Here is a 12,029-nt window from a genome sequence, read left to right as displayed (position 1 = left end):
TTTTTTTTTATGATTTCTAAAAAACACTGAGTAAAGAACAAAGTTTATATGTTGCAGCGCGACTTCTAGAAAGTACATGGTTGATACAAATTAAGATTCCTAGGAATGCATGAAATTGAACAACTTTTGTTTAAAATAAATGTAAATTTTGTCAATATATGTTTTAGTTTCGGGTGTTTTGAATAAACTTTTTTTTAATAAAAAATTATACACATTTTTTTTTAAAAGTTAATGTATTCTGCTTTACTTAGAAAATAGACAGTAATTAAAAAAACTATGCGGTGGCATTTGTAAAAAAAACGTCAATGCCGATTGGCCCGACCGTTTAAATGTTTAATAAAAAAAATCTACTTAATTTTATTTGATTAAAAAATAATATTAAATTTAATGTTAATTTTAATTTTTTTACGAATTTAAATTGTTTAATGAAGACGAAAACGAACTAAACTCGATTTTTTTCGTTTTTATTAGATACGGTCCATTTTCTAAGCTGGGCAGTATAGTTTTATTACATCTTCTCTTACAAATTTATTACATTTTTATTTATGAGTTTATTTCATATTTATTTATTGCATTTCGTCGTGATTTATTTTGTTAATTGTATTTCGTATTTATTTACTATAAAGCATTTTTCTACATCAGAGGCTGCATTTGAACTTTGAAGCCCTTAAGCAAGATGAAAATGTAAGACCCCGTAAAATGAAAAAAAATATTTTAAACTTTATTTATTAAAATTATTATTATAGCGATGACTTTATTGAAACTTGACTTTACATACTTTAGGATTTGCAAATGATTCACTTAATGCACTAATATCAATATTTTTTAACACGTCAATTGTCTTAGCTGAGCCTGTAAGTTTACACTGTGTGCTGAGCCTGTAAGTTTACACTGTGTGCTGAGCCTATCAATTTACACTGTGTGCTGAGCCTGTAAGTTTACACTGTATGCTGAGCCTGTAAGTTTACACTGTGTGCTAAGCCTGTAAGTTTACACTGTGTGCTGAGCCTGTAAGTTTACACTGTGTGCTGAGCCTGTAAGTTTACACTGTGTGCTGAGCCTGTAAGTTTACACTGTGTGCTGAGCCTGTAAGTTTACACTGTGTGCTGAGCCTGTAAGTTTACACTGTGTGCTGAGCCTGTAAGTTTACACTGTGTGCTGAGCCTGTAAGTTTACACTGTGTGCTGAGCCTGTAAGTTTACACTGTGTGCTGAGCCTGTAAGTTTACACTGTGTGCTGAGCCTGTAAGTTTACACTGTGTGCTGAGCCTGTAAGTTTACACTGTGAAATGTTTGATATTAAGTAGGCTTTAATCAATTTAAACTTTGAGAAACTTCTTCTGTGGATGTAACAGTGTGTGAAAATGTTAGTAAAATTCGTAAAGTATAACTAAATTTGAAAAAGGTTGTTTGCAGTGATTTTCTAAAATAAACTTGATTAGTGCCTAAGGGAGCAGTTTTCCTGGCACCATACAAGATCTTGCTTTGATTTAATTAAATAATTGATTTAAAATCACATCTGAATATTAAGGCAACCATAAAGTTTTTGCAACGTTTCTTAAGCTGTTGAGTAATTTGTGTGACGTGGAACTTTCGGAATTTGATGTAAAAACTAAAAAAGCTCAGAAAGTTCTGCCAGTTGATTAAATCGAATACCTAAAGATGGTAGCATTTGATCTACCAGTATATTGAAAACTTCCACCATATCTCTGTTTCTGGATTTTAAATTGTCTTCTCTACAGATTCATCGAGAAAAAAAAGAGTTTTTTTCTTTCGAGGGCGAACTGTGTTTTTAGCTTTAAACTAACGATTTACTTCTAATTTTCCTCAATTTTCGAGCAAAACGTTTTGCATCAGATTAATTTCTTTATTTCAAAAGTCATTGAAATACTTGAGTAGTTAAAAGTAAAATACTTGGTCAATTTCTGTTTGCGCTGTATATAGATCATAATAAGAGTTTTTTTCCTAACCAAACATACTTGAGGTAAAATCTCACACTATACACTTAGGCTAACCATGATTGTAAATTTGGAAATTTGTTTAAAAAGATTATTTGTCTGAAATTTGGTAGATAGATCATATTCTGAACTGTTAGCAATTTCAACTAGAGCATCATAAACTTTGGAATATTCATTTTTTAATGTCTTTAAACTCCATTCGTAACTATCATCGAGTTCAGACATATTTACACTGATTTCATTAAAATGGCACACCTGTATCACGTGGATATATTTTGTCACCCCATCTGGTATTAGAACCTAAGATAAAGTTATAAACTTCTTATACCAAACTAAAAAATTACAAACTTTAAAAGATGATTTTGCAGCATCACATATTTTCAAATTCAAACAGTGGACACAAAATGGCTCAAAGATCGCCCTAGTGTTAATGTCATTTACTCCCTTTTGCATTCCAGGATGAATCCCTTTCATGTTTGCTTTATCATCATATGATTGACCTCGTCAATTTGATATATCTAGGTCTGCTTTCATCAAATGTTAAATTTTTTATTTTTTCAACTACAAATGATCTTTGAATGAAGTTGAAATGAAGTTTTTGAAATCTAAGATCTAAGGTTAATTGTTCTTGGTGAGTTACGTCTGTAGTGCAATCACTCAAATCAAATTATTAAATAATATTTTGCATTCAGACAGTTTGAAATTATAGATTTTCTTTTTTTCTGAACTCAAAAGTTAGAATAATTTGGATTAAGTTCTGAAATCATTTCAATCCCAAAAAGTTTCTATTACCTTTAGAAAATAATTTATCATTTTGTTTTAGGAGGGCAAGAAACTTTAAAACTGAAATTATTCTCTTCAAAATGTTTTACAAATGTTCCACTTCTAATTTGATTTTTTTTTAAGTTGCATTGATTGACATTTTTTTTTAAGTTGCATTGATCTCATTTTTCTTCATTCTTGTAGTTAAACTATCAATTTTATAAAGCATTCTTTATGGTTTTTTCATGGTCCTTGAGATCTGATGTGTTATGTTTTCAATATGAAAATTTCAATCAATTTTGTGCTCTTTTTTCATATTGAAAACAATTTGCGAGGAAAACAAAATATGCTGTTTGAATGATTAGAATTAACTAATCATTTTTTTATTGCAGGTTTCTTGTAGGTTCTCGTAGGTAGGTTTCCCTATTTAGAAAATATTCATTATAATACATCACTGGGAATTTTTGTCCATGGTTATCCTTTGGAAATCTTCCTCTTTCAGTGTTAAAGGATCTTGTTGAACTAGAATTTCTCTAAACAAGTCCCAGCATGCAAGTTGCACATTCCCAGCAAGCAAGTTGCACATTCCCAGCAAGCAAGTTGTACTTAGATTTGAGTTGCTGAATGCATAAAAAATGTTACTTATTTTTCATAATTAACTCTAGCTTTTATAACCTAGCGAATTATTATAAATTTCATAATGATAATTTGATTTACACATAATTAATTCAAAATATAATTTGATTTACACATAATTAAGCTACATGTGATGTGAGTATTCAAAATTTCATAAGAGATGAGATAAGAACGATCTGTAACATAAAAACCAATTTCTTGAGTATTTGCATCACTCAAAGGCTTAATGTGATGTAAAATTAAGTTTTTTTGAGTCGCGAGGTATTTTTCTTCCTCAAGTTTTCTTTTTCTCTTGTTATGACCAGATTCAAATTTTCTCTCTAAACTACTGTCTGATGAATTTAATGCAGTAATATTCTTCCGTGCCAACAACAACGATAGATGAAGAACGAAGGACGGAGAAGCAAAACAGAACTGAATGAAAGTGAAAAAACCAATCTACTTCGGAAAAAACGAGTTTCATCCATGGTTACAATACATATATTCCAGTTTTTTTCCAGTATTTTTTCATTCATATTGTTCAAAATTCGTAAACCCATAGAATGAGAGTTGACAGACATGTCATAGTATTAATATTTTTATTAAAAAGTACATTTTAACGTTTTACTTAAATTTTTAATTTCTACGCCCTAAAAATCCTGAGGCCTCAGCAAAATACGGAATAGAAAACTGAGCGTAAGCTAAAAGTTTACGCTAGAAAAATTGGAGTAAGAAGGGGTGAAAGAGATATTGGGGACAATGGGGCAAGATGACGAACGTTTTGAAAAGCACATATATCTTATTCAATAACTGTTTCAATAAGTAAAACTTTATCAAAAAGTGGAAATATTATTATGCGTTTCATATGTATAAAAAAAACCCATATAAAAGTTAAAAATACCCAGGAAAAAAATCATTAACCAAAGTCATTAATCAAGATGGCGACTTTAAATAAAGTAAATTCCATTATACCATTTCCTTCTTAAAGAACACGATATCATAAATTCTAGTTAACAAGATATGTAATACAAACGGTTATGTAATTTTTTAAACAATTAAACTATATATTTATATAGGGCTATGCAAAAAAAAGTCTACTAATCGTTCGTAGCAAATTCCAGCACAACAAAATAAAGCAAATGTCAAACAAAGTATTTTAATGCATAATAAAGCAATGTAACAATGACTAAGCTACACAAAAGTTATTACATTACAGGTTTATGGTAAAACATGTACTTTGGCGAAACGACAAACGAGTCATCTTGCCCCGTTCATCTTGCCCCTAGGCTACCTAATCTTCAAAATGACTCAGAACTCTACATAAATAAGCTATCATAGCTTAATACTACTTGTATGGCTTCCAAATTGAACAAAATGAATGAGAAACTCTTCTTTACCTTTGGCTGGTGATGTAATGATGAAATAAATCAAATACAAGTGGATAAATTTTTTTTCTCTTTATTATAGGAAAAACCTTTTTAATAATTATTTTTGATTCCGAAAATAATATTTATAAAAAAAGCAATATAATCTACTTCCCTCTCAGCTACAGTCAGATTTCATATTAAGTTGAGTTTTGAAGATAACAATATGTTTTTATCTTGCCCCATTCGTCATCTTAACCCATGTTCCCCTAATTGTAAACCATTCATTTTGATTTTATGATGTGGCACTAAACAGGTTTACTATACTAGAATTCAATCATTTAATCTTTCATTATATTAGAATTCAGCCAAATCATCTCTAATAAAAAAGTGGTCCTTGTAAACTACAGTTTAAGTAAACTATTGCAGTCTTTGACTTCTACAACAAAGATGGAATTTTTTATCTCCTATTCTATTGCTACTCCAGAGTAACACCCCACTGTGTAATCAAGTTATGAGGAGGAAATACTGAGTAACTTGAACTCAAGCTCATTTAACTCGCAACCCTTATCAAAAGCTGGAACAAAAACATTACAAGTAATAGGAAAGAAACAAATGACAACAATCACAACATATGTTTTTAAAAATATTGTATTTCTATGATTGAATCGAATAGAAACCGGTAATTATGAAAATATTGCATTGCATAGTGCCTACTAAACATTTTCGTCTTTAAATTCGTTCCAAAATATGAAGTGTTAGAAAACGTTTTTCGTCACTAGGTTTTAAACAAAAAAATGCTTGCGGTGGATAAAATAGCGTAGATAACTTTAATATAACTTCTTCGTTAAATCGGTTAGCGGGAAATTTATTTGAAAATTTGGTTTTTCCGTAAGTTAGTCCTTATTGACGGAATCTTGTCAAAAGCCTAATATTTGACAATTCTCTGTAGAAATTCACGATCCTTGTCAAAAAAGTACGCCAATACCTTTTTAATGCAAGATTTTTTTATTTTAGGAAAGTTTTCTTTCGGAAAAAGTGAAATAAATTATTCAGTTTTATTATTAGGTGTGTAAGAAGTAAAGAATGTGCGTTCGCGTTTATTCACTTACTTTTTATATCTTATATTACTTCTTTACTTGTTATATTACTTCTTTACTTGTTATATTACTTCTTTACTTGTTATATTACTTCTTTACTTGTTATATTACTTCTTTACTTGTTATATTACTTCTTTACTTGTTATATTACTTCTTTACTTGTTATATTACTTCTTTACTTGTTATATTACTTCTTTACTTGTTATATTACTTCTTTACTTGTTATATTACTTCTTTACTTGTTATATTACTTCTTTACTTGTTATATTACTTCTTCGCATTGGTTATTAGGGTTTTGGCTCATGGGTTTGTGGTTGGATTAGGTTTTAGGTTGAAGTATAAGCGTGCGTTATTTTTTACTATATCTAATGATAACAAAAATTTTTAACTGAGATAAAAAAAAATCACAAATTCTTTCGCTTTAAAATTTAAATTTTAATCGTGTTTTTTTTCCCCTTCGGTCTCCCCAATCTTCTTCATCTACCCTCAATGTGTTTTTAGGCTTTTTAAAACTTATTTTAGAGTGTTTTAGCGTACATTGTAAAAAACGAATGGTTGAATAGATGTAAATGGCTTTTTGTTTACATTTATCTTCTTTGCAGGTCTTTTTTTTTTTTCCGAAAAAACACCAAAGTACTTTAACACGAATACTAAAATATTTCTGCGACAAGTTGTGTAACCTTGGATACCAGATGGTTTTTGTTTATATTATCTGCCGGATAATTTCTCCATTGATTTTTATTGTAGTTGGTTTTTTGGATAATATTTAAAGTTTACAAAAACTTATTAAAATTTAATGAAAATATAAATCTTCATTTACAATATAGCTGTTCTTTTGACTTTAGGACTTTTACAAAAAGTAGAATGAATATCATTCTTTTTCTGCTACTAATTTTATCAACATCGTTATGCACAAGCGAAACAGATAAAAGGCAAGATTCTCAATTCAATGAATGCATCAATGCTGCAATTCATAAAGTGGATCAGTGTTTTAAATCAATCACCGAGGATTGGTCTAAAAATTCAGTAGCGTGTAAACAACAACTTTTAAAAGATGAAAACCTTTGTAAAACGGGTATTTTATTGTGAAACTCATTTTAAAAATGTGTGATTATTACAATTATTTGTAATTATCATTTAACAAAAATTATTTGTAACTCGTTTAAAAAAATATTGTGTAATTGAACTGCAATCGGAAGCAGAAGTATTTATAATTAAGTTTGGGAAAATTCAATCTTTTTAATTTTGAATTGATATCTTAACTTCAGCAGCCTTCAATTTCTAAATCATCTATTTGTTTTAAATTTTTTTTAAGACTTCAAATCTACACCTTATAGACACACAGAAACTAAACTTTATCACCTGCTAAAAGACCTTATAAAGATGACTCACATGTACAGCTAATTACAAGTTTCAATGTTCTATATAATGACACTAAAGTGTGTTTCTTTCGTAATCTTCAGGAAAAGTATCAAAGTTAATATTCTGAAGATGATAGTTTAGTTCACTGTATTAAAATTTATATTCTCAAAATGATCATTTGCCTCAACATCAATTTTTTTTCTAAAAACAACATGAAAAACTTTCAGTTAAAAGACTTGTAAAATCCAAAAAATAAATAAGAAAAAAAAATATATATATATATATATATAAAAATAAATAAGAAAAAAAAAAAAAAAAAAAAAAAAATATATATATACAAAAAAATAAATAAGAAAAAAAAAAAAAAAAAAAAATATATATATATATATATATATATATATATATATATATATATATATATATATATATATATATATATATATATATATATATATATCATTACCTCTTCAGCCCTCAGCGTTGATTCTTTGATTCGTTATTCTTCAAAATCTTTTCCCTTTTTTTATGCTTTTTGTCTTCCTTAAAATTTAGTAATAATAATTTAGTTTATTATGAACATATAGTTATAACATTTTATGAACATGAATCTCTCTGAAACTTTGTTAAAATAATAAACATAAAATTGTAGTTTATCATGATCATTAATCTACAAGATGGAGACAATTCATTTATTCTTTATAACCTAATTTTTAAAGGCTGTAATTTCGCACAACACTAATAAATTTTCTTCTGTGTCTGTAGCATATCCAATTAATTTGAGAGAAACACAATGTTGTTTTTGATATAAATGGGATAGACGGTCAAAATGTCAAATATTAAAGCCTGGAGAGAAAAATGTTGTCGATCGCTAGTTTACTTAAAAATGATTCTTTTAACTGCCCTCAAAAAAAATTAGGCTTTTTAAAAATTTTGTTGATAGCGCTTAATTTCATAATTTGAAACAACTTTTTTAATAGCGCTTGATTTCATTTGAACCAACTTTATTAATGGTGCTGGATTTCATAATTTGAAATAAAAAACACATTTTAGGTAACTCAAATAGTTCCTGCATTTCTTGCATTCTACAAAAGTTCATCAACGCACAATGAGTCAAAATCCAAAAAAAAGTTCATCAACGCACAATGAGTCAAAATCCAAAAAAAGCAGGCAAAAAAACAATTACTGGGAACTAATACATTGAGTTATAATGTAGCTAATACCACCAGAAAACTGGAATTTTTCGCTAATTTTTAAAGATTCCCCAATTTTTGCACCTTTTCCTCAGAAAGTATTAATTTTTTTATGGCGAAGCTCGTACACAAAATGTTCTCTTAATAGTAATTCTTTAAAAGGTTGATTGGCTAAATTAAATTCTCTAAAAGGTTGATTGGCTAAAAACAGCTCAAAATTTAATTTTAAGGCATCTTTTTGAAGGTATTTGGTAAATTTTAATGTGTGTAATTTTTTATAACTTAAATTTTTGGTAACTTTAAACAATATTTTTGAAATCACATTTTGATTTTAGATTGTCATTTGATCAAATTGATTTTTTAAAATTTGTTTAATCACGAGTTCGGTTGAAAAGCTTAGAGAATCCACTGAATCCACTGGATTCCATGTTAATTTTAATATTTTCTCATTGATGGGTTTATAAAAAGGCAGAAAAAAAAAAAAAAAAATCAGTTGTCCGAAGTTGCTCAAATTCAATATACAACGTTTAAAAAAAGTCAAATGTAAAAACTCATGTTAATTATTTTCACACATTCTTCACACTGCATTAGCATTTCAGAGGTAATTTGTCATAATTTAAAAACCAACATTTAAAAACTCATGCTCAAAACAAATTATGCTAATTCTCAATTATCAAAAAAAACAAAATTTGATTTGACGGCCTGAATTAAACGTTTAAAAAAAAACTTGCGCACGAAATAACGAAGAATAGTTCATTGCTTACATTCATCATCGAAAGAATATTTAGTTCCTATCATTCAAGAGTTAGGAATTTATCAAGGTAATTTAATTGAGGCTCTTCTTATTGAGCTTAGTAAATTTGTCGGTCGAAGACCATGAAAATATTGATGAACTTGAAATAATAAATCTCAAGAAGACTCCATCAATATTTAAATGTAAATTCAAATCTAAATTGCTGAAACATTCAAGATCCTTTTCTAGACTTCTTGAAAAGGTTCTTAAATGTTTCAAAAATTTAAATTTGAATTTATATTTAAATATTGATGGAGTTTATATTGATGGAAACATGAGCGACCTGGTTGGATAAAGAAATAACGGTTAACAGAAAAGACGTTGCAGCAGTCCCAGCTGGAAAGAACAAGAACCTCTGAAGATCCTTCCAAAAAAGATTTTGTTGTTGTCATGAAAAATGCTACGAATCCTGGCAAAGTTAAAGGGATTGAGGTTATTTTCCCAATAAAAATGAAGATTGATGATGCCTTGAGCTTAAATTCGGTGTGATTTTTCTGATGAATAGTACCAAATTATCAGAAAATCATCCATAAAACAGAATGCAGATATTTATCCTTTATTTCATGAAATTGAAAATGAAACAAAGGTATAGTTGTGACAGAAATATCTGCTTCAAGTCCTCTACAGAGTATGCTTAATCATACTCTGACAAGGATACTAACTTTTACAGAATGCCAAGACTTTATGAGAATAATCCCTGAGAGTGGGGGAATGTTTGAGGTGAAAGGGGGTTTTGATGGTGCCTCCAGTCAAAGTGCGTATAAACCGAAATATACTATTGTCACAACTATTGGCGAGGCCCAAATTAGACAGCTATTGTCCCACTTAAAGTAACCATTATGAAGGAAACAATATGGTTAAATAAGAAACTCTCTAGTACATATTATTGTTGATAACTCCAATATCAAGAGGAAACAAAAGAGTTGATCAGAAATAAAGATGAACATCTTAAAGCTTAAAGTTTAAAGTAAAGTTAAAAGTAGCAGAGGGCAAACCTGATACAATTATCACTTTTATGCTTAAACTAGTTTTAACAATTTTTGATAGTAAAGTGGTGAATGCTCTTATTTACACTCTATCCTCCAAAATTATGTGATGTTTGTGGAGTTAAACTTAGTGAATTTAATAATCCAATATTGATTAGATCTAAAACAGTCAATGAAAAAGCTTTATCTTTGGGGATTTCTACTCTGCATTGCTGGCTTATATCTTTTAAGTATATTTTACATTTGGGATGCGAGATGGATATTAAAACATACTTTGCCAAATCCTCTTCTAAAATAGTGTCAGTAAAAAGTAGAAAGAAGAATATTTAACAGTGGTTTAAAGAGGAGCTAAGCCTTACAGTTGCTTTGCCAAATGATAAGAACACTGGCATAACGGCATATAAAAATCCTGAGGTGTTTATTGATATAACAGGAGTAATGGTCGGTGTTATTATCGGATTGAGGACAATGCTTATATCAGTATGTTCCAGTTATGAGTTGAACTCTTAGAGATTTGATTAGAATTGCTATGAAACTACTGCTCTTATACTAGAAAGGTATTCTTGGTATGTGACAGTCAAGATATCTAGAATGAATGTTATGATGAACTAGTACCAACACCTTTTTATCAGAAGTAATCCCGTAATAACTAACATAAGTTTCAAACCACTTCCCCTGAAGTTCCATCTTTGTTTATGACGTAATAACAAAATAAAGCTGTTTTTACTATTAATAATTTTTTTTTGTTTGTTTTAGTTATGGAAAAGTAAGGCAAGATAATACGGTATTATTTTTTTTTAAATCCAATCCAATTTTTTTTTTGATTAGCAAATTAAAGCGCGTTTTGGTTTAAGGAAACCAAAATTTTCTTTAATTTAAAATAAAACTTTGTGCGCATAAAAGACTCTAACAAGCATTCAGGTGTCGAGTACACGCCTTAGCTACACGTAAAACTTATTTTTAAAAATGTGGTATTTTTTTATAAGGTGTTTGGGATCGAGGAATCCTCCCAACAAACATTTAGTCTAAAAAAGACGCCTTAAATATGTCTTTTAGACGTATTAGACGTTTTTTATACCTCTAAAAGACCTCTTTTTTTGACTCGATGTTTGCTGGGCTAATTTCTAATTTAAATTATCTGCACGCGTAAATGACACTGACACGCGCATAATACGCGTTTAGGTACCCGTAAAGCTTATTTCTAATAACAAATTTAAATTTTCTGACCCGAAAAAAGCTAATATTAATGTATCAAATGTTTATATTTGATGATCGTTTGCCATTTTCCCACCTTTTTTGACTCAGTGCAACGTGTTAAAAAAAAACGGCGAGGACGAAGCACTAACTACATATTTGAATTCAGCATCAACACTTTATGATCTAAAAAAAGGTTGAATTTTGTTTCTCAATTTCCTCTAAAAAAGGTGAAAACAACAAGTTTTCACATTTTTATTAAAACTCCTGCTACTTTAACCGACATCTTAATTCAGCATTAAAAATCGACTTTTAAATACTTGCTACAAATTTGCCTTGAAAAAATAAATTCCAATACTTCAGCAGTTATTTTAAATTTCTTTTTTTAATTTTAGATGATGCTATGAAACTCTGGGGTTTTATTTTAATGGTAACAGATTTGTACCCATTACGTCAAGTTGGCGATCGTTTGTCACGTTGACAATCCCCAACAAGTGCAAAATCCTGACGTGAATTATTTTTCGAAGTAGACACTCCTCCAGCGAGTTTTAGCTTAGCAAAACTTTCCCGTAAAATTTTAAATAGTCACTCTGGAAAACGGTTACTTTGGAAAATAAAACTTTGAATTAATTCTAGAGCATCCCTCCATCGAAAATAGTGTAAATGCGTAAATTCCGATGTGAGAAATAGTTTATTAAGGTCACTA

The 12,029-nt window shown here is 29.1% G+C and overlaps 1 pseudogene; it reads right to left on the bottom strand.

Annotated features, from left to right (window-relative positions):
• Nucleotides 1-1,366: 1,366 nt before the first annotated feature.
• LOC149888743 (uncharacterized) lies at nt 1,367-2,182 on the bottom strand (annotated as a pseudogene).
• Between the last annotated feature and the right edge of the window lie 9,847 nt (nt 2,183-12,029).

Source organism: Hydra viridissima, unplaced genomic scaffold (genome assembly GCF_058129835.1).
Source record: "Hydra viridissima isolate aposymbiotic clone 2 unplaced genomic scaffold, HvirCarnegie_v1 scaffold_5, whole genome shotgun sequence".
In the NCBI taxonomy this organism is placed as follows: domain Eukaryota; kingdom Metazoa; phylum Cnidaria; class Hydrozoa; order Anthoathecata; family Hydridae; genus Hydra; species Hydra viridissima.
Note: the sequence above shows the minus strand (reverse complement) of the source record. Positions and strands in the feature narration are given on the sequence as shown.